Source organism: Taeniopygia guttata, chromosome 5, assembly GCF_048771995.1.
Source record: "Taeniopygia guttata chromosome 5, bTaeGut7.mat, whole genome shotgun sequence".
NCBI classification, from domain to species: Eukaryota; Metazoa; Chordata; class Aves; order Passeriformes; family Estrildidae; genus Taeniopygia; species Taeniopygia guttata.
Window position 1 is genome coordinate 35,775,632 of NC_133030.1, and position 24,146 is coordinate 35,799,777.

General features: G+C 38.5%; 1 protein-coding gene across 1 annotated transcript in view; it reads left to right on the plus strand.

Moving 5' to 3' along the window:
• Positions 1 to 24,146, plus strand: part of DPH6 (diphthamine biosynthesis 6) — a 230,517-nt gene that overhangs the window by 189,734 nt on the left and 16,637 nt on the right. The window lies entirely within an intron of this gene.

Sequence of the window (24,146 nt, forward strand, 5' to 3'; positions counted from 1 at the left end):
TAACCATTTCCTAGCACTGGGGAAGAATTATTCAGAGTGGTATTTAGGATGCACATTTTACTTAAACAAATAATGTAAATGATGGCCAGACGGTAGGATTTTCCCCTTGCTTTCTAATCCAGGGGTATTTTTGTGTTTTATATCTGGTAGTCAGCTGTTATTAAAGACCTACCAACATTCAGCTGCCAGTATTCACACCTGTCATAGACCCTGGGCTTCAGTTTTCTCCAGAAAATCAACAGGAGTTTTACCACTGTTTTCACTAAAACAGGCTCAGACACACAGGTGAAGCACCTGTCAATTTCATTACCACTGCTGTTTTACTCATTAGATAAAGTCAGTATAGAAAAGAAAGCCTTTTGGACTTTGCTTGAAGCAGTAATGCACTGCAAAAAAGTCTTACTTTCAGACAAAGGCTACAAAATTAAATCTTCAAGAGCAAATATCAAACCTGTGCCTTGCCTATATTCTGCATCTGTATATTCTTACTGCTTCTCTTCCACAGTGTGAGCACTGGAGCTAGGAGACGAGCACTCCAAGTTATCCTTCTCTGTCCTCAGCATACACCTGAGATGCCTCCACAAAAGTCAACTGTATGGCAGGACATTCACATTGAGGTGATAGCAAGGTGGACTTAGCACTCCAGCTTAATTTTCTTACCCACTATCAGAAATGCACTTGGCAGCACCTCATATAAAACAAGAGATTAAAGATAAGAGGATCCTCCTCTGGTAGAACTTCTACATGCCCAGCATACTATGCTGATCAATACTTGAAATTAGAAACTGCTAAATGTTATTGTTTCTTACTATTTTTTCCAATAATATAGCAAAGCTGCCATCTTATTTATTAAGAATTACTTTTTTCACAGATCTTTAAATGTTTTTGAAAGGGGCGAGGCAAAGAGTCTTTTATATAACAGTGTATAAATAAATGGTTGTATTAAATTTCTTAAGGAAAAAGGGAAGACTCTGTTAACAATACATTAGTTGATTAGCATTCAGGATCATTTTTAGGTTAGACTTAAACACATTTGATCCTTTCCCACGATCAGAAAAGGACTCCTTAATACCTGGATGTGCCTGGTTTATTTGAATTCTTTTTTACAAGGCTAAATAATTTTCTCACTTCTCCCTGAAACTACCAGTATTTCATTTCTCTCAGTGTGGAGTGTCCATGGGCCAGAGACACAATGGACTGTAAGAGAAGAGAAGATGTACTTTCAGAGAGATAAGGATGAAGCTTATTTATTCATTGATGAATATGGAAACCAAAAAGATGGCATAATTTTCACCACGTCTCCTCTTGCAGTCATTTTTTTTTACCATGAGTTTAAAAAAAATACTGAAACACGTTGATCTTAGCTTTCATACTGTACTGGATATTTTAAGGTGGCAGGATATTTGCTCCTAAAGAAAATAGCTTTTCCTGCAAGTCTTCCTACAAGATTCATGACACTTGAACTAGCCTGCTTTTTTTCTCTTTAGAGCTGCATTGAGAAATGGTAACAGAATGCATTGGTCTTAAAAACAGTGTGATCTTTGTTTTTCTTTCCCCTGAAAGCAAAACTTTTTCCTTTTTTTGAGACAGAGAAGTAGAACTTCAACAGGTTTAAAATGTGAATACATAAAAAATAAGAGTTTGCTGACTTTTTCTCCTAGAGAGACTTCAAACAGTTTCTGAGTGGTGTGAATGACTGAAACGATAAGCTCAGTCTACACTATTTTAAGTATGAACAAGGCCATTTGTGCAACATTGATATGCAAAGTAGGTGACTAAAGTGTTTCATAGAGAGGCCTAAGACTTTTATAATAGAGAGAAATAGCACCATTTTTATCTGCCTTTAGCTGCTGTACTTTCGTCAGAATTACTGGGTCCTACTATGAATAAAGTGCTTCAGCAGAGCTCTTTTTGACTTTCTTTGTAACAAAGTGGTAGCTGAAGACATGAGGTGGGGAGATGGGTACAGACATACACACACACACACACACAGACATACACATGGTTTAGTGAAAAGAGGGAAAGACATCAATATTCAAAATTTATAGATACAGGGCTGGTTTTTTGTGGGGGTTTTTTTGTTTGTTTTGGGGTTTTTGTTTTTTTTTCTGTTGTGGGTTTTTTTTTTCACAACAAGCTCAGTGGAGTGATTACCCCGGCAAATTTTAATCTTGAGACTATAAATTCCCATATGTGCTAAGACACTGGTTTTGGGGACTTTGTATGCACACAAATTCTTCTGTTTCTCTGGTTTTTACTAAGCCTGGAGGAAAATGTTTTGTATGCCTATTATGACACAAAATGTTGGCTTATTCCAGCATCCCTTATGTAATGCGTGGGAAAATTTCTTTAAATGTGTAACCCAAAGTTTTAATTTTTCATTTCTCTGCTTCACTTTACAAGTGTTAGAATATGTCTTGCAAATCTTCTCTGCTTCCTTTTTCTTTTCCAAAATGTAATCTATATCTTGTTATAGCTCTGTGTGTCCATAAAATTTTGTCTCCTGCCTCCTTTTAAAAGTCTCTGTACATCAATTTCTTTAATTGCTTGAAAGTATGACCAAATGGTTCTGTAAGACCAAAACTGATTTAGTAACTTTGTGCTATACTCATTTCAAAACCCAGTGATAGCAGCAGTACTAGTGAGCCTTTACAATGCACATGGCTAAGCTGCTATAAAGGTACCAGAGCTGATCTTCCTAAATAGGTTTTAAAACGACATTGAGATATTTTAAAAAGAGATTATTTAATTTTTTCCCTGTGAGTTTTATAGTTAGGTAATTCAGGAGCTGATTTGTTACACCAGATAGCATGGGTGCATCTTTCCTCTTAGCCTTCAGAAGTGCAACGAGTACTGGAAGCAGGATATCTCCTGAGAGGTATCTCCATTAGAGAGGTAATCTGAAGGAGCTCTTCTCCTTCAAGGACATCCTGTTCAATCCATTATCTCCTGTCTATGTGCAGAGCCTAGTCTATCAAAATACAGTGACTGAACAAAAATTTTATTTCAAATAAATGAATCCATTGGTTTAATAAAAGATTTCTACTGCATGGTATAATAGTTCTATAAATGAACATTCAAATCTAAAATACAGAAACTTTTCATGTATCCAAGTTAAATCTTTGTTAATTCTTTCAGGATGGCTTTCCTGAAGCAAACCTAGTTTGCTCTCCATATTAAAGTTAAACTGTTCTGAGCTCTCTGAGTACTAGCTGGCACTAATTATTTAAGTAACCTGCTTTTACTATTATAAATGTCTGGCAATGAGAATACATATTAAGAATACTTGACAATTTACTAATTTATGATCTTTTACTTGTATTTTAATATTTCTGGCAAGTCAGCCTGTGTTGATGTATTAGACAAACATTCAAAATACAGACTTGAGATCTTGAAAGCTTCTTTTTTCAACTTTCATCTGAACACTGAATATTTTTGACCTATTTTAAATTTTAATTTTAAAAAACAGACTGGGTACCTGTGAATTGAACTCATATGTTACATGCAAGTGCCCTTTTACTGATGATTCACTGATCACAATTTCTTGGATTTGACTTCTGTCGGATTAATTCATAACTAGGATTTGCCTGTGATTTCCTGCTTTTATCATTTTTTAGAGCACTGCCTGCTTTTCTCCTACATTCCCAAACAGTCTGGTTGTTCTGAGGCTCTTGGCAGAGGTTATGTCACTGGCCATAGGTTTCCTTGACATTCTTTTGGCTCTTCATTTCACTTGCAATGTTTAAAAAACATTTCTTGGATATATCTGCTCATCCTCTGTCTCCTATTATATGGCTATTTTGTGACTGTATCAATCCTAAATTATTTAAAAATACTGTTTGCATGATTTAACAGAGTTTATGAGACTAACTGTTCACAGTAGAACAGGACGGATTTGAAATAGATCAGATTTCACATTTGCTTTTCCCGGCATTCAGAAATTCCTATCTGAATTATAAAGATCCCCAGTTTAGAATAAAACAATGGTTCAGAACAAAAAGACAAGCTGAACTAAATGCCATGAACAAGTTGACAGCTGCCCTGATCTAGTAATCTGTTAGGGCACATGTTCAAGTCAGGAGGCAAAGGTTAGGACGAACTCCACCCCCTTCCTGGGAAAGTTTAAGCATATCCATTAGATTTCTTGTGTCTTTGTTTCCATATTTGTATGTTTTCTCACCTTTGTAAAGGTGTTAGCAAAGGGATGCTATGTTGTAGTCATACAACCTGCAATAACAAAAAAGTTTAGACTGAGTGATCAGCACACATGAGTGTGAAAGTAATGTTGTAGTGGGAACCAGAACGAATGTGATCACAGACAGAAATTTGCATGAGCACAATCTGGAAAGCTTTTCTCCCAGCACACTGCCTGCAGCAGTCTCAGATCACAGAAGTCTATAGTACATCTAGTAACATTAATGATACATTTTACAGCATGATTCATCCCTAATGATCCTGAAGTCCTTTACACGTCCATCGCATAAAATTTGCTTGGTCCATCACTGGGACGGCCACACACATGCTGGGGGACTCCCCTGCCCAGCATGAGTGCAGGCAGGTCTCAGGTTATGCTGCTGGGAGAAGAGCTCCTCCACTCTCCACAGTCCCCAAGCAGGGGTATTTACTTTGGCAGAAGAAGCAGTTTTCAACCTCAAAGGCACATCACCTGGCACCCAGAGTTGCTACTTTCTGTTACTCATGAGATTTGTTCTACTTTAGATTTTGCCATGATACGGGGGGGAAATCTCTCTTCTGTGCTCTGTCTCTATTGTCTTTCTGCTACTCCTGCTACTGGCAACTGTTGACAGTACTGTCTTATCATAACATCCTTCATACATCACATTATTGCCATAGCCTCACTTCACAAGAAAGACATAGTTTGTTGGAGCTAGAACTCGAAGCCACTGCATTAAGGATGCAAGCTCATGCAAGCATTGCTTCCCCTTCACTGATACCCATGGGTTTGTATGTAGCTGCCTTGACATTAGTTTATTTTGTTGCTTATAAAAGACCAGAGGTCCAGAAGGAAGAAATACGTTTCTCAGATGTCGGAGTTATCTCTTGCAACAAAGTTCAGTCCTCCTCCCACACATACCCAACCATTCTGCAGCAAGACCCAGATACATGCAAATGTAGAGCCTTTTGTAACTGAACCAAATTACCACAACTCCAGAGCTGGATCTGTTAAGGTTCAAAGCAGGAGGTGTTAAAGGATATGAAATAATAGAAAGGAAACACAGACAAGAAGTTATTGCCAAAGGAATGGTATTACTAGGAACTGGTGGGGAAGTCAAGCTAAAAAGGCAAACAACAAATCTAGGGACCTAAGGGGTTTATTCTTTATTTATGGGATGTCTTTGAAGGAAAGGACCCTGGACTGCCTTCTCACTACTACTAGTTCTTACTATAAAAAATTAATGAATGAAGAACAAAGAGGAATAAATAGAGTTGCCAGGAAAGAGATCCAGAAGTGAACTTTAAAATGCATCTCTCATCCCTTCAAAAGGTAAATGCCTTGACTCCTCTAATAGCGTGCTTTGGTCTGGGTCTGAAGGGGAGGATGCCTGAAATGAGAGTAATATGCAAGAGAAGCCACCAGCTGTGCACCATGTTAAGGGACATTTCTCCTGGGTACTGCCACCAGGAATGTGGTTAATAGGTCTTGACTGGAGAGCTGTAGCTCATAAATGTGCATCTCATCTGTACTCCTTGATCAAGGTTCTACAATGTACTGAGGTGTTGATTCAGGACTCCTCTTCATTGTTATGGATCTTGTATAAAACTAACTATTTAAATACTGAAAGTATGACTATCTTGTATTGCAGCTCAGACAAGGCAAGCCAAATGTGATTCTCAGTGCTACAGTCCCCAGTGCAGACAAAAAGCTTTCTCAGGTTGAGATCCTGCCACTCATGTAATTATTTAAAGACAGCTCCACTACTTCAACTCCAGTACTTCACAAGAAAAATGGAAACATTAGTAAAAGTTTTTTCTTTGATGTAGAATATGCTGCCACTTTTTTGTTATTAAAATAGGAGCTAACTTTAAATAAATAAAATTTTGCCTGGAGGCTTCTGAAAACTAATGTTGTGTTTTGACAGTGTCATTTTTCTGATTCCTGAAAGCATTATGTGAGTTAGCTCAGGACTTCAGCAAGATTTTTCTTCTATGCTACATACAGTGAATTAGTTTTTCAGTTCAGAATTTTATTTGATTTCTCTCTCACACACAGGCAGATTCACATCACTATGCAACTTTCCTACTTGACAGGCACTCCCCAAAGTTGGATTTTCCCCTTTTTAATGAACAAGTGGATCAACCCCCTGTAAAGGAAGCAAAAGAGAGGGAGCAAAGTGGAGGGAGCTACCAGTACTTCTTATCAGAAAAAATTGATGGAAATCAATCGTCTTTGAAAACAACTAAGAAAATTAAGAAAGATCACACAAAAGCTCCACAAGACAGAATTTTTGTTTAAAAAACCCCCACACTACCTTCACATGCAAACTGCATGTAACTGGGTTCATAGGTTTATATTCCTCGAATTTCTGCTTTTCTTTAAAGAATATTGATGTAAGAATGACATGGGATTTTGAGAACAAGTAGACTGTTTAAATAACAGCTGATTTGAGACCCCCCTGTCTTTAATGACAATTTATGGCCCTCTTAAAAAAAAATGTAAAACATCATTTAGGTGTATGCTCAACTAGAAAACTCAAGTACTGTGTGCTTAGTGGGAGAAAAAGGATTGCTAACAGCACCATGTGTCTTACAACATAAAGTGCAACCCTAAAATTGCACATTGCTGAGCATTCTCAATGTGCTGTGAGCAATTCCATACACTGTATTTCAAACACTGAGTGCCCACCCTAATATGTACATATATCAGGAGTGGCTACAGTTTTTGTTACATGATTTCAAGAGACAAAAAGAGCTGGCCAAAGGACTTCAATTCTACCTTACAATACTCCTCAGAGTATTTTATTTTCTATTTGAATGAAAGCAAAACACTTTAAATGGTGTGGGGTTAAGGTTTTTTTGGTGGGGTGGGTTTTTTGGTTGGTGGGTTGGTTTGGGTTTTTCTTTTGGTCATGGTTGTATTTCCCCCCTACCCCCCCCCACCCCCTCACCCCCCCGCCCACAAAAAAAAAAAAAATTATTTTCTATTGAAAACGTCCAATTTTCTGTTCAGATTCCCTTTTTCCCTGGAATTATCTTAAAGCATTGAACCATCGAAATTTTTCTGTTGAGAACTTGTTGCAATTTACATATTTTAAAATGTTTAGTTGGAATGTTTAATTCTATTTAAAAGATACTTAGAGACACATTATTTCAAGTTAATAAAAATAACTTTTTCTCTGGTGTAAACAGAGTTCAGAGGTGTGAGAAGAATCCTCAAGAGCTCTTACATTCTGATGCTGACATTGAACCTTGCAATAGTAACAAGTTATATATTTATGATCTCTTCTGTCCTGTAAAATGAGGGCAACAGTAATGGGTATGGATTGGATTGTTCTGAAGATTCTCTTGTAGGCAGTGACAGGTATGCAGTGAGGTATCCTGTAAGTGGCACACATTGTGGGAAAGGAGAACATTCCCAATGTCTTTATGCCCATAGTTCACGAGGGAATTTTGAGTCCTGTGTGAATTGCAACAGAGACTTTTTTTAAAATACAACACTGAGAGTTTCTCACTTGCTTTCTCATCCACATAGCAGAATTCAGGATGGGTGGAGCTGCTACCGCAGGTCAGGTGCAGACAGGCGCAGGAGCCCAGAGCATGGCCCAGGATTGTCTGCTGTTCAGCTGCAGGGGAACTAGTGAGATTCTGCCTGGATTCATCTATCTCTGCACTAGAGAGCAGTATGTAGCATGGGCACACTGTGTCTTTTAGGGCTACTCCTTCATTGTCGTGGTTTTCTCTGTATCCTCAAAACCAGAAAGCTGTGGGTTTAATACTACTGTGATTTTTAGAATATTACTTCTCCACAGAAGCTGAGGAGTTAAGAACTGCAAATAGTGCAGGAGGCTTAACAAAACTGCTTTTTCTCTTCTATCATCAGATATTGTATGCCTTTGGCCTTCGTCCTCTGTTACCACTGTTTCTCTTTTTTCTTTCCCCCTCATTAGGGTTCCTATTCCTCTTTTTTGGTTTTATTTTAGTCTCTCTCTCCCTGGTACTGACTTAAAATGTTCAGTGTATGTTCAACAAAAGGAAAGATTAATGTGAGCTCTTCTTTTGCATTCATGACTAAGGACCTTAGAAATCCAAGTTAAGATGAAGATCATAAGCATAAGTGAGACAACACGGAGGAAAAAAAGGCTGAAACTTGCACCTGGTACTATTGGCATGATATATATTTAGAAGTACAAACTGTAAAGTTTCATAGATCCAAGGCAAGGTGAGAGTAAGCCTTACATTGTACCCAGGTGTCAGCTGCATCTCAGCAATGTGACTCAGTAGTGAAATCTGTTGCCTTTACCAAGCCCCACATACTTTCAAAATGACCAAAGGACTGAGAACACAATTGGTATTTTGACTGAGTGGAATTTGTGCTCCCAAGTCACGTAAGGACCTTCTACAAAAAGTTTCTTGGGTAGGTAGTATTTTATGATCTGTTAGATTGAAACAAGATTTCCAAAGTTTAGCAAAGCAGGGTATATAAATAAAGTCAATCTACTGTAAAAGGTGTTAGAAAAATCCTCACTATTCCTTGTGTCTTTTACCCATGTGATGTGAGGCTTTAAAGGAGGAGTGCCACGCCACTTCGTCTGAATGCTGAAGCCCAGCGACTCTCCTAAAAATCCGCACGTTTGCACGGTTGCTCAAAGAACTGATTTCTTCAGTGGCAAAACGCCAGAACAGGCTCTGCAGAGAGGTGGCTGCTGCCCCAAGTGTGTCAGTGCCTAAGAGGAATTTGGACATTGTCCTGAAGAAAACGCTTTGTCCTGTGAGCCCTGCGGTGGCCAGGCGGTGGGGCCGTCCCTGCGGGTACCCCCGACGGCAGCGGCTGTGCCCTCCTGCCCTGCCCTGCCCTGCCCCGCTCTTCTGGCTCTGAGGGCACCACCAGCCGCACTCTGCCCCTGTTTCAGTGCATTCCGCCTGGGAGCCTTTGTCACCGCTCCCATGCAGATGTAGCCCTGCCGCCGCAGCGGGCACCAGCTGCTGCTGCTGGCCGCATTTTTTAATCTCCCACTCTCCCCCGGCATGGACAGGCGGTAAAGGCGCGTCCGAGCCCGCCGCAAAGCAGCCCCCGGCAGCCTCCGAAGGGGCACAGAAAAAAGGGACTCCGTGTTCCCTGCTGCCCCTCCCTCGTCCCTGCCGCCCGGCCGCGGCAGCCGCCGCCATTTCGCGGGCAATGCTGCCCCCGCCCGGCCGCGCCGCGCCACAGCCGGGCCGGGGCCGGGGCCGGGGCCGGGGCCGGGGCCGGGGCCGGGGCCGGGGCCGGGGCCGGGGCCGGGCTGTGCACTTGGCGGCCCCACGGCCCGGCCTGCGGCGCCCCGAGGCCCAGAGCTTGGCTCTCGCTCTACAGTTGTACAGAAACGGGGCACCGTAGTTACAATTAGTACTTAATGGTAGTAGGCAGGGTTCCTGATTGATGCATTAAGTGTTATGGGCAGCAAACACATACACACGGACACACCCCTCTTACCACACCATTTGCTGCTTTGCAAGATTGAGGGTTTATTTCAGTCAGTTTTGTGTTTTTCGGACCTAGAAATATAAATACAAGAATTACATTCACAGCAAATACCAAGAGATACAAGTATAATGTATCAACCAGGCGGGAGAGAGAATGAGGCTGCAGCATGAACTGATGCCAAAAGGAGAGTTAAAATGCAGGAAGAGAAGTCTGCTCTGCTTTAGACTTTTCAAACCCCTTCTGTCGGCTGCTTTCTCATGCTGCAGTTCTTCCATATGCTCCCTACACCCACCAACACACCCACCTACACACACTCACAATTTACCAACATACTTCATGTCTTCACTGAATTAAATTCCACACCATCATTCAAATAAAATAAAATAAACATCTGTTTTCTTTCCACCAAAACCTAATGTTTTCTGACTTGCCACTTGTGAAGCATTTGAAAGAAGCAGCCTGCTGGAGATGCTTTTGTACTGGCACATCGTGATGTTGCACAGAGGGCAGGGCCAGGGCTGGACCTGGACACCCACCTGTGCTCTTAGAACCACTCCACTTAGGAAGGGGCCCCTTCCCAGGAGGAAGCACTTAAAAGCTATGCAAACAGTAGTAGACTGTCCTAGTGGTCACTGAGATACCAGAATATGCTTTGGTTGAGCCTCCGGGCCTGATAAATAGAATATTCAAAGCAGTACAGACAGGCAGGGCACTGCAGGACCACACCACAGGTATTTATTTCACAGCCTCCCTTCCTGTGGGAAGTACGTCTCCAAGAAGTGCAGACACCAGAGACTGGCTGGCATTTACCCTACCTGTGTCATCGTCTGTGTTAGCTCCCAACTCAATTTCCAGCTGAAGTTTGAAAGCCTAGCTCACAAACAAAGTAGGAAGGCAGGGCCTAGAAAGAGTCAACAACAGGATCCTGTTGGCAGACATTCCTGTGGTTTGTCAGCCATGGACAAATGTACATCTCTGGAAGTCAGAAACATTGAAAGCAAGGCAACCAGATTAAGTGGCCACATCAAGATAAATATGACTCTCCTGTACTGCTCCTTTCTGACTGTTCCAGCATGGTTGTCCTAACAGCTCTGACAGGAGCAGCTCTCTCAGATCATTAATTGTGTTGGTCACAGCTGCAGGAGCAAGGTTGCTGCACTGTACAGGTGGAAAGCAGATGAAAGAACACTAACTCAGAGCTGACTTGTCATCTAGTAGAATCCAAAAACAGAGATGATATGCCTGGTTTATCCATAAAGCACATTGTGAGACACAAATCACATTCTTTAAATCAGCTGTATCAATTTACCAGGATATTGTGTAGGTACATGCCAAGCCACCAAGAGCAACTGAAGTATTCAGATGCCTTGAAAAGGACTACAGAAAATAACTTCCAGCAACTAAATTAAATAGGAGAAATTAGCTATTTTAATCCTTTGCTCTAAGGAAAAAGACATAAACTTCACTACAGCTGTGAAATTATGAACTTGGCTGGGAAGAAGAGGATTCCAATAAAGTTTAATGTACGTCATATCAGTAGGATTTTGTCATGCTGTTGATTAAGAACTGACAATGACTGTTGAGCACAAGAACTGCGTTCATCGGAAAACCCGAAAACTTCTAGCCATGGTTGGTATTAAAAGACTATTTCCTTTTCTTTTTTTTTTTTTTTTTTGGTTTTTATGTGTATTTCAACATCTGGGCTCCCTTTCAGGAATGAATCACTGGCTAATTATACAAGGAACAAAAAAAACGAGATAATTTTGCTTTCTCTGCTTGTTCTCTCAGTCTTTTCTATTTCAGGTACAATGTCCTCAGTACAAAAAAAAAAAACCACCCCAAACACATATCAAACTGTCAGTGTTACTCCTATTTTCTTATGAAAGCCTCTTTTTCCTGGAGAGATACTGCATTGACATTGTGGTGACCTTTTTTTAGTACTGATTTACCTGTAAGAATTCATTCCCTGAGGTACATTAAAATTGCTATAAAAATATACCTTCCTGATATTAGTGAGATGTTTAGATGTATGCTTATACATTTTGATCAAGTGGCACCAAAGTGAATGCCAGTAAGTAGCATAGTTTGCATCAGCACAGAAAATAAGGAGTCCAAGACATCAGGAGTATTTTCTAAGAAATTACACATAATTTTTTTTTTTTTTTTTTTTTTTTTTTTTTTAGGATACTGGATATTTAAAACATATATTTCTGGAGCTAGGATCTGAGAAGATAGTTAGATAAATTCTGGCTCTCGAAAGCAAGGGGGAATTCCACCTCTTAGGAGGGCAGAGAGGTATGCACTGGCTCGAAAGCTGGAGGAGAGCAGTGGTGAAACATACTGCTTTTCTGGTTATGGATAGCTTAAAGAAGGGAATGTACCAGGAAGGAAAAAAATAATGAATTTGTGGGAAGAAGAAGAAGAAAAACAGCCAAGGTAACCTAAATTAAAAAGAAGCAACAAAAGAAAAAATGAAAACGCAGGAAACTACTTTTTTTTACATTGTCAAACCCACTATTCTTTCTCAACTTACAGGTGGGGTCAGGCAATGAGTGTTGAGTATGAGAGATTGTACTACAAGGTGAAATGAAAAGAGACACATTTTAAAATCAGTATTTTCACTCTTTCATTTTGCTCTGTTTTCTAGCAGTACCAGTTGTATTCACAATTTATGAGTACAAAGGTTTACCATAGCTACTGTACTGGGTCTCACAGATATTGAGAGCTACTTTATTGCTGTTAGTATAGTCAATTATAGCTGCCTTTTTGACTTCATGGCTAAAACAGTGTTGATAACACAGCAGTGTTTTGGCTACTGCTAAATCCTGCTTGTATCAAGACTTTTTCTTTTTCCCAACTCTGTCCCCCAGCAAATAAATAGGACATGGGCAGGAAGCTGGCAGGGAACACGGGACAGATGACCTGAAGTGGCCAAAGGGATGAGCCGCACCATATGGTGCCATGCTCAGCAATACGAGCTGAGGTAGAAGGCAAGGAAGGGGAGATTGTTTGAAGGTGGCCAATGATTTGGCATCAGTCTTCTTGTTAGAGGTGGTGAGTGATTACCTTTGCATCACTTGATATCGCGTCTTTTTTTCTCACCTTTTTCTCTGCTTTGACCCACGAGTTTTCTCACTTTTTTAGTTTATCTGTTTTCTCTGCCATCTCACTGGGGAGAGGGGAAAAATGAGTGAGCGGCTGTGTGGGTGCTTGGCTGTTGGCCGGGGTCAACCCACCACAGCAACACTAACAAATTTCATAAAGTCAGTCAAAATGCCTTGAAATTGCTCAAATTCCTCCTTTATGCAACATATTCTGACAATTAAACACGCTGCAATATCTTCAGATCCTTCAGTTATCTTCTCAGTTTTGGTTTATTATCCCTCTCATATAGATCAGGCTGTCATGGCAGGCAGAGGAACTTTGCATTGCTTTGGCTACAGGAGGACTCAAGGAAAACAAACCTGGGATGGACATTAATCTGTATTGTTTGTGGAAGAAGCCTTGGAACAGGCTTCTTTACTTGAGACATGAAAAAAGTACCTCATGAAAACTAACAGCAGGAAGCACCCTGCCTCAAGACTGATGACAGTAAGGGGTAAAAGAGAAAAAGAGAAAAACTCTCAGCACTCCTTCCCTGGGAGTGCTGAGAGTTTTTTATATTGGGAACCTGATTGTGGCAGCTCTGCAGGCTCAGAGCTCTGCTAAGATGTGTTCTCTCTTAATATTTTAATGAGCTAAGCAAATGACAGTCCCAGCTGAGTACTTGTCTTTGTTGCTGTTGCTAAGCAAAACAATAGTAAAAAAAGCTCCTTTTTCATCTTCTGAATCATGAAAACTACTGAACCATTTGTTGTATATGTGCAGAAATTCATTCTACCTCTATGCCAGTTCAACCCACACACCTCAGTTCACTCTTTCATGTTTTTCATATATACTTGATCAATTTCTCTAACATAGGCTGATTTGATTGTCATGCACATGTTATATATCCTTACAGCCACACAGAGTCCATTCAGTTTGTCCTATTCATCTGGGCTCCAGCACAGTTCATGGTAATATAGATCAATGCAGGCTTCTGTTCTCTGGATTGGCTGAATATCTTGCCTCGCTGGTTTTAGAGTTCAGCAATGGCATAAGAAATGCTGGCATATTTTTGCATTCTTTCTCTCTTTCCTTCTCTGGTGACTTCCTGCTTTCCTAATAAAGCTTCCTGGTTTTTGAGGGTTTTTTTTCAAATTAAGAAATGTTCCAGACTCCCTTCTCTTCATTATCTATTTATCAAATAACTTTTTGCATTTCTAATTCTTTCTTTATTTTTCCTTTTACTCTTACATTTTCTTTAGCCATATGTCTGCATTTCCTTAGCCACTTGAGTTTTAACTCATGGGTAGTTAAAAGAAGTTCTAGTCTCACGTTTTGGTGGGGCCTGATGAAGTTATGTTCAATAACATGTCTTCGCAAAAGAAGATTTTGTGATTTTTAGCCTTGTGCTAAAAAAGTTTTATCTAATGTGATACTAAACCATTTTGTCTGCAATATGAGTAAGAAAATTCCTAGTTAAAGCATTAGTGAATGGTAACTATCTCTGATCGATGCTAATCTCTGGTCCTGAACCCTGACCTGTAAGACACAGTCATCAGGCGTGTTGGGGAGCTACAGATAATAGTTCCAGACTGACTAATGAGACAGAGCAAAATAAGCAAGTGATTATTAGCCCTCCATAGGCTATTGGTAATAGATTTGCACAAAAAGAGGGGAAGTTTCTACCTTGTGGTGATACTATCTTACATAAGTGCTTTCATGGCTAGCAAAGATGCTGAAAAAAGAACAGTAAGTAGGAGAAAATATTTTCAGTTATACGGAGTGTTTATTTTTGATGGAGCTTCCTTTGACTATGGAGTTCAACATGACAATTGTGCTACTCCCAGGTTTTTAATATCATGAGATTACTATAAAAACACTACCATCAAAACAAACAATTTCTAAACATACCATCATTTCAAGTTCCAGTACACCAGCATTTCCTTATCCTTCATGACAGAGAGCTCTGAGTACTCCTGAGCTCACTGTCAAGGAGCACTTTAAAGGAAGTCTGCTGAATCTCAAAAGTGTTTTCTGTGCTCACCACAGTTTCCTTTTTATCTGTCTGCTGGGCACAAATCTTGAGCAAGGTACAATGCTCTACCTCAATTTCATCAGCCTTTTGCTCTCATCTCTGTAATCTACACCTTTCAAGTGCAGTTAACCGATTACACACAGAAAAGGAATTTAATAAATCACATAGGCACACTGTAAAGGATTTTCATGCATTCCTTTCCTATGTAAATGGTCTGTAACTTTTTCATGAATCAGGCCCACAGACTCTTTATTTCACATTTCCATCCTCCCTTCCCTGTAGAATTGCAATTTAAATGATCCTTAAACTTTTGAAGACAATTAGAGGTTAGCTTTGCATATCAGTGACCTACCAGCAATCTCCCTGTAAAGCTCTGATAAATGTACAGTGTTTGATCTACACCTGCCTGATTTCAGGAAGGTAAAAGTGTTTCCATGCTGCTTTGAACTCTGCGTAGAGTTGAACAATATACTCAAAGACACCACAAAATAGCTACTTCCTGAAAGCTTCACACTCTCTAAGGACACCATTGTGGATTGCCATGGTTTTTGACTTCATTTGAGTTTTGAACAACACATAAATTATTAAAAGGGTTTGGACTACCTTGCCAGAAACATTTAAAGGATGTTCAGAAAATACTTTTGGTTGGTTATGTGTTGTTTTTCTTACATCAAGCCATAAGAGTATTTTGGTAGAAATTGTATAGCCTTTACTCCCAGAAGCAGCAATAGAGACATAACTGTGACTGCCTAAGCAGCCCCCCTCAACCCAAAACCTGTGATTTTTATATTGCAGCAGCCCCATCAGACATGATCTGTGTGGGTTCTTAGAGGAAATGAAGGCTGCCTGACAGCTTGGAATGACCATGTGTGACTTGATCAAAGGTGGAGTAAGATCTACCAAACTGTAGGGACTCAGCACGTAACTAGATTTTGAGTGAATTGTGAAATATTTGAACAAGATTATTTTCCTTCCCTTTCAGCCCTTTCCAACTTCCTCTCTCTGGAAAAGCACTTTCATACGTAGAATATAAATTAACAGGTCTCCAAAAGAGTTTATACACATTTGAGAAAATATTGTTGCACAGCATGACTGGGCAATTTTATTCCATTTGGGACAGATTCAAAAGATGAAAATTGCTGTAATATTGGAGCGTGGAATAGCTCCAAACTCTTTCAGCTTTGTCTGGAACAGACACAACTTAACTACTATTGTCTAACACAGTGACTAAATATAAATATTATAAAATATTTATAAATAATGAGTGCCAAATTGATCACATTGTGGAGTTTTACTGGAATATGTAATTCCTGTTATTAACATGGCATTTATAATTTTTTTACTACTGATCACTTAAGATAGTCATCTGTCCATATAGGTTGTCTTATTCAAAAAAATATTAATGAAGAGATGGAAACAGCTCTGTGATTTATTCAATCTCTCTGAGACTGTTTCTGCCAGTGTGTGTGCTGATAAATGTTAGGTTAACTTTTTCTCTGTTTGTTTAACATTCTCCTGGGGAGGGCTTGATGTGATTTAAGCAGTCACATATATTTAAAGCACAGCATTAATATCTAGTCTGTGGTGGGAAAGATAAGGAAGGGCCACAGGTGGCACAGGCACTATTCTCACAGTGGATAGTCTTTGTCTTCCTCTGTAAAACCTTATTCACACCACAAAGTACTACTGATCTTAAAATCTTGATTTAGGAAAATATAGTCTGGAAATCACATTCTGCATCACAAGACTAACAACCTAAAAGTCCTTTGTTGAATAACAGTCTAATATCTGTTTTCCACCTTTTTTTTTTGTTTTGTTTTGTTTTGTTTTTTGCCTAGGTTTGCATGAAGCTTGGTATACAGCAACTATTTCTTAAAGGAAAAAGAAAATTTTTACAAGATCCTCAATACACACATAGGCACAACTTCACACTTGCATCCTTTCAAGCTATTTTCTAGAACAGTCAGTAATACAGATGTGATGAATCATACCTCAATTGCGATTCCAGTTGCATCCCTGTTTTCCAGAGAGCATTTGGAATTGCTAAAGTAATTCAAAGTCTGAGATTTTTGCCTTATTGTCATGAATATTTCTTATGCCTTGTCTGCATTTGATGGGCATCTCATTAAAATGTAGAAAGCTGAATCCATATGACAGAGAACCTAATTTTTCTCACTATAGACAGACTGAAAGTAAAAAAAAAAAAAAAATTACTAGAGAAAGCCCACTAGATCAAGTAATTCCAGTAAGGTTATGCAAAAGTGGTTGGTGTTTTGGTTTCTTTTCAGATTGACCATTATAGAAGAAATGCTATCATTGAGCATCACCTGTGGAAAACCCAGACTGTTAGAACTTCATTAAATACTTGGTGAGAAGAGCTGATGAAGACTGCTCTGTGTCCAAGTTTTGATTCGCCTGCAATTGCCAAAAACCCACGCATCAGGCTTCAAGGGAAGTGCTCTCTACAGAAGGACTTAGAAAGTAGATTATCTAAAAGCTGTCAGCTTTCCTTTGGATGAAATGATAAAGTTGACAACCAGATAGATTTAGTTTTGGATGAGCTGGCTCTGAGGTTGCAGATGTTACAGAAAATGTAACATATTCCCTTCTGAATTACCTTTCATATAATGTAGTGCCTGGTGTGGATAAATGAGATTACCCCTAAGAGATATAAATTCCAAAAACTGGGTCTGCTGTTTATCCATAGATTCAAATAACTTTTGGTCTTTGAGCCCACAGGCTAACTAAAGTTTTCAAAAAGAGGTCAAAGATTCAGCCCTGCAAGGCTTTTATCACCAGACATACAGCTGCCCTTAGGGCAGTTTCCTACACTTTCTAAAATATCACCTGACTACAGAAAAAATCACCTGACTACAGAAGCCAAGATGATTTTTTCAGATAATATCCTTAAAACTGACAACTTTTGATCCTTTAATACCTTCAATTTGGGATGCTAGTCAGCATCAGGCTCTACTACCTGAATAACTACTGTCCAGTGTCATTCTCTGGAGTTCAGAGTGAAATATTAGGGCAAGTTCAAGTCATGGTCTATTTTCAGAATCCCTAGAAGGGCTTTATTTCTCCTAAAATACTAATTCAGTGACTGTTACACACACAAACTAAAGTCTTGATGTCTTTAAGTTAAAAGCTACACTTCTAGAAAATTATTATTATTGTTGTTGTTATTATTATTAATATTATTATTATATAACTGAGGGATCTGCCAAAGAAAAACCAGAAAATTTCTGTAATGTTACCACTGTCATGTTTTTGTTAGCCACAGTAAAATGTTCCTAAAGCACAGAAGTTAAATCATCTTTCATTGCAATACCCTTAATTAGGATATTATGTTATGTCCAACTACACATTGCTTGTAAAGTCTCTTTGCCAAAAGTTCTTTGTAGTAGAAAGGCAGAGATGACATAACGAAAATAGTTGAGAACCTGATGATCCTGTTTATCAAAGCTCTCTGTTTCTCCCATTTTCATTCTTCCTCACTTGAGCTGGGTGAAACCAACACTTGTCACTTGTAGATTTAACTGCTTTGGACGTTTCTGAATAAAGTATGTTATTGGGGGGCTTATGTCAGTCTTAATTAGTCTGTTTTCAGGTTTGTTGGTAAGTCTAATCATACCACTGTCAAGATACTGCTCTGTTTAACAGGTGATAAAATGTATTAGGCTGACAACTACTACAACAACTACTCTCTGTGGTTTTGAAGTAAACAGAGATAATTACTTATTATTATTTTCCTGAAGTTTCACAAAGTACAAAACACAAGTCCAACAATATGTATTTGTTCTGTGCTTTGAAATCTAGGCCTTACTGGCCAACATGCTGATTTCATACAGTCAGTAACACACTAGGATTCATGGTAACCAACCAGCTGCAGTGGCACAAACATATAAAATATTGCATTTCAGGAAGTACAGGAAAAATTCAAGATAGGAAAATTAAAAATGGATTCCCAAAGACATTTTAGGGGTTTCAACTAAGTCCAATGAACTACATTAAAAGTGAATCTAATATAAAGGAATCCAAGGTCTGGACACTCTAAAATTTATCATGCAATGGGTTAAGCAAAACTCTCAGCTCCAACATGAACACTGGGGATAGCTTTTTCTCTGAGTCAGAAAATGAAGAAAGCTTACTAATATGGAAACAAGCCAGAAATGCCACACTGAGGGAGAATTTATTTAGTGGTTTCCTACCATCTCTGGCAAGCAGACAACAAAAGATCCCTTGATCTTCTGTGGGGATCTATGGACATTAGCTACTCAGTTATACCTTGGAGTTTTTTGTACTTAGCATACGTTAAGAAAAAATAATCTGTTGGAGAATGCATATTTAGATGGTGTGAAATGCTTCAGTTGGATGCTAACACTTGACGGGATCTCTACATTTTTTACATTTTGACTACTGAAATAGTAGTTTTAATTTTCTGTCCTTTCTGCATAAGCCACTTCTGAACACAAGCAAACCATACTCTATTGTTTGTTCTTGCTGCTCTGTCATCAGCTTCAGCTGGCAGCCATTGTTTCTTGTATGGGAAGAGATAATAAGCAATAGATATGCACCCAGCACCATTGCTGCTCCTTCTGGAATGCATGATGATTTACACTGAGATTACTGTGCCATGCAGAGATTTCAATACCACAGTCATTACTACAGTACACAAACTTTGGTCTGCATTGCATTAAGCATCATATTCCAATATCTCTATATGAGCTTCATCAGTGATGTAGAGCTGGAGTGCCTTGTTCATAGCCTGCTGGTTAGATGAAATTTGTGAAAGCAATTCAGTTACTGATGTACGTCCTTCTCACTCCTCACTCTTTTAAATAAGGATCAAAACATGGACTGGTTGTCCTGGCAAACTACTCCAAGGATCAAACTATTCCTTTCCCAGGTACAAACATAGGAGGTGGTAAGAGTTGCTCTGCTGGTCATACACTGAACATATCTGCTGGTGACTGTATCCTTTACTTACTTTTGCCCTTGGCATCTGTAGTTTCTTCAGACAATTTATAATACATGCTTTCAATATAGGGCAGAGACATGCAGGAAGTTTTATGAGTGGGATCAGGATGCAGTTATTAATTATTTTTGTAGTACTATAAATATACAGAGTTCTCTCTGTTCTTCCTAGGATAGCTAACAATGCAATTTACACACAATGTAGCTCAATGAAATGGATGAAAGAAACAAAACATGGGGCAGTTGGAAGAGAGCAGAGGTTTTAGCATTACATCTACATGAGTAGACAGCATAGGCTAGCATGTAAATGTAAATTTCACAAGGTAAATTTACAAGAATAGAAATAAAATAAAAATAAAATAGAATAGAATAAAATAGAATAGAATAAAATAAATAAAATAAAATAAAATAAAATAAAATAAAATAAAATAAAATAAAATAAAATAAATCTGTATTTTATATAATGGAATTTAGTAAAATGATATCATTTTTAAGAGGTCTCTGTAGTACACCAAATGAGGTTACCCTTGCTGTTAGAATGTCCAATTTGGAAAGAATAAAAGTTAACAACTGATCAAATCAAATTAAAATATAGAATCCCCAGCATACCCTTTCATCATGCTTTAATGGCATGTAAAAAGCACATCCTTAGATAACCAAGTGAATCTGAGCAAATCTTTATGCACACATGTCATGGACAAGGACTTACCTCAGCTTTTTACAATATTCTTTTGAAGAGTTGCAAATCTGAAACTAAATCCAAATGTATAATTACTTAAGGATATCCAGAGAGCAGACTCGGATCATTTGTGAGAGAAAAACCAGTCCAGCATACAAGAAATCTTTGAACTGTACATCCCATTTAAGGGTACACATAAGCTTGTATATGAAGAACAATATCCAGCAGAAAAGTCAAATAAAAAGGGGCAGTAAAGCTAACTTTTTCTTGAAGCAATGCCTGAGGGAATCTAAGGGAATTGGCTTTGTGGAATTATCTGGAAGGTGGATTCAAAGCATATTATTATCATTCTAAAACATTCCTTTCTTGTGGAATTAAATTTTGTGAATTCATCTTTATTTCTCTGCTAAAAGAAAAACTATGTAAGTTACTCTCCTCTCCCAGCTTCAAAATCCTGGAGGTTGTTTCTGTCCTCATTAGGGTCTCTGAGTTTTGCTATTAACCTCTAAAGGAATAAGACTTGATTGTCATACTACTTCAGCGGACTCTGGAGATTCAGTTGCTAATCCACTTTTATATGTAAATTACATAAATCATTGGTTTGTATGAAATTGAGGGGAAGGAGATGCTTGTGATTTTGCTAGGTAGAGAATCAAGGTCTATGCAATTGTCAGCTCTCAGAATTATAAAATTAAAAGAAAAACAAACCCCTTCAGAATAGCAAGAGTATCCAGTTCATCATCATTCTGCAAACTGGTACCTTTATGGGTTTTGCTCTTTTTCTTTTCCATCCCCACTGTTCTTAATAATTCAGTACCTTCTTTCTTTAATCATATTATTAAAGGCAATAGACTGATGATTCATTTTGCTTTCTTTGCTCTCTCGGTGATGTCCATTAATGAAGACTTACTTTTCAGCGCCACTGACTCAGTTATCTAAATTATTTATTTCGTTGAGCAGTACACTGTACCAAACTTTTCTCAGTGTAGCAACTACTTATAGCTCAGATTAGAGTTTCATATTGATTTTCTCCTGGAAAATGTGTATGAAATGGATTGTGCTTTAAAATGCCAGAAGTGGCAAAAGCAGAGCTAAAGAAGGTGCAGCTAAAAAGATAACAATAATTCCTATTGCTGTAGCTGTTTTACATTCATTGCTCTTTACATTTTGAATGAGTAGAAGACTTTTGAAAACCATAATGGTGCTGTAATTGTCATAAAGAACCTCATTTCCTGCTAGTTAGGGTATTGACCTAAGGTATCAAAGTCAGATATGTATTTTCTGCCTTTTGCACTCAGAACAAGTATTAGTCCCTGTCCACTGTAAATCAGAAATAAAACAGATTTTAATGTCTTCCCACCCAAAGCCTGTTCACTAAATCATCAATTCCAGAAGACCTCATGTAGATGTTCAAAGAATGAATGCATATTAATAATATTTACTTCATGGATCATTTTTGAGATGCTTCATTTGTGTCAGTGATTTCCCATTGCCTTTTTTGTCTGACTCTAAGGAAACCTAGGTTGCTTGTTGGATATGTTGATATCACTCAGCTTCATTTTCTCCCACTTTTTTACTCTCCTATGACCATCCAATTCATAATGCCTCTTTCAACTGCTTTCACAACTGTTCCTACTATGTTTCCTAATCCTATCTCCTAATAAAAATCTTTTTAAAGATTTAATTCCTTTCAGTCTTTAGTGTAATCCAGTAAACAGAAGTATTTGTTTCTACCTGAATACTTGAAAAAAAATAGTCTGATAAATTATCTTCATTGTGCTTCATACGACATTGTAAAAGTTTATTTTCTTTGTTAGGCCTGCATTTCTTCACCTAAATACAGTACTTTGGGATGATGGAAAAAGCTTTTTCCATTCAAAGTCCATGATCATCTAGTGGTTAGATTCCTAGGAATATCTGTAGAGTTCAGATAAATTCTGTAGGATCTGTGTAAAGCACTTATCAGAGACAAGGGTAAAAGCTCAGCTGAGTACAAAAGAGTACAAATTAGAAGAAATTATAAAAGAAAAATGGAACGTGAAACTTAAAATAAAATGTTACTACTATTTGGCAGATGGAAAGGATCTTTACTGTCTATTTTGTTTGTTATGGAGATGATACAGAAAAAGCTTTGCATGCAGAACTATTGGAAATTCCTTGACTTGAGACATGGTACCACCACCTGTAGCTATGTCTGCAGAATGTGACTTTGGGAGAATTGACTGAAGCTATTGTATTTTCTCCAGATAGCAGGAATGTTTGTTCCTAGGCATGATGTGACACCAAGTACCATGGTGTTTCAGTGCTGCACAAGTAATAACAAATTTTATTTTAAAGCATTTTTTGATCAAGAAAATATTTGATCTCTCCATTTTTCAGAAACAAACTGAAGCACAGAGGAAATCTGAATGTCATATTTTCTCTGTAGTAGACAATGAAACCATTTTTATGTGGGAAATAAATGCTATTTCCCACTAGGGAAACCTTTGGGAGACCTCACCCTTGTAAGCAATTACATATGGGAGCAAAATGACTAATTTGTAATAAAAAAGAAATTTTTAGCAAACAGACTGAGAATTGTCACTCAGATCCTTAGCATCTATCTTATTAAAAACTAGATTGGCAATGCCAAGTTTTCAGTGCATTAGTGGTCCTAAATTTCAATAACATAGAGCAGATTCCCTCCTCATTAGTGCTGGATCTTATTGTACAACAGAGGTAAAAAATACATTATTTTCCATTTGACAGCACTGAGAGTCAAGTGCTTATTTCCAAACTCAGTCCAGACCATATAACCCAAATCTTTCATATCCTGAAATCTTCAGTACCATTCTCTACAGAAAAAATTGAGATGGAGAGTGTTTTGATAATGTTTGACTAATGAATTTAACTAGTTTTTATTAAATATTTTCTGAACTTAAATTCCTATAGAATATTTTTTAAAAGAGTGTCATTTTTGAAGTATCAATTCTATAACTTCTGAATTAGTGAAAGCACTTCAGGCACTTCATAGACTAGATGCATTCCCAGCCACTTTTTAACAGCACAACAAGCTCGTCTCTACAAAAACTTCTACTCAAGCTTAAAGACTAGATGTTATGCTGCTTGTCTGGACTCTTAAACGTTTCAGCAGAAAAAAGCAAAGTATATGAAAAAAGGAACAAAATCTGAGGTAGGAAAAAACTTGCAGACTTGCATTTACCAGTATTGTAAGTGCAGCATCACGCTCCGGCTCCAAGGGATTTCTCTCTGTCTGTTCTCAAGGTGCCACAGACACAGTGCAGCTGCATGATTGTGATTTAGATCGTTGAGAAAATAGTTGCTTGAGAAAAAACTGTGAGAAGGGGGCTGCTTGAACCCTCCTTGCCCAGAAGCTGCTTTCAATTCCCTGTTCTCTTTCTTGATCCCTGCCAAGGGTCCTTGGCCATGCCTGGCCATCTACCCCGGTGATCCAGACTTGATCTGACTCACTGACTTGCTTTCACAGCTTGGACACACACTTCTCTCTTCACCACAGATTTCTGGCAGCCCCATGCTGACCCTCATTGCCATCACCAGACTTACAGTCATCTGCTTTGGGTTTTATGGGACTGGACCTTTGTTTGTGCAATCACAGCCCTGCACCTGCCTTTGAGCACCCTTGGCTCTTGGCTCCCTTTTCTTTAGAGAGCATCCTGCTCTTGCTGCTCTCACACAATATCTTCAAATGCCATAAGAAATCATAACACACA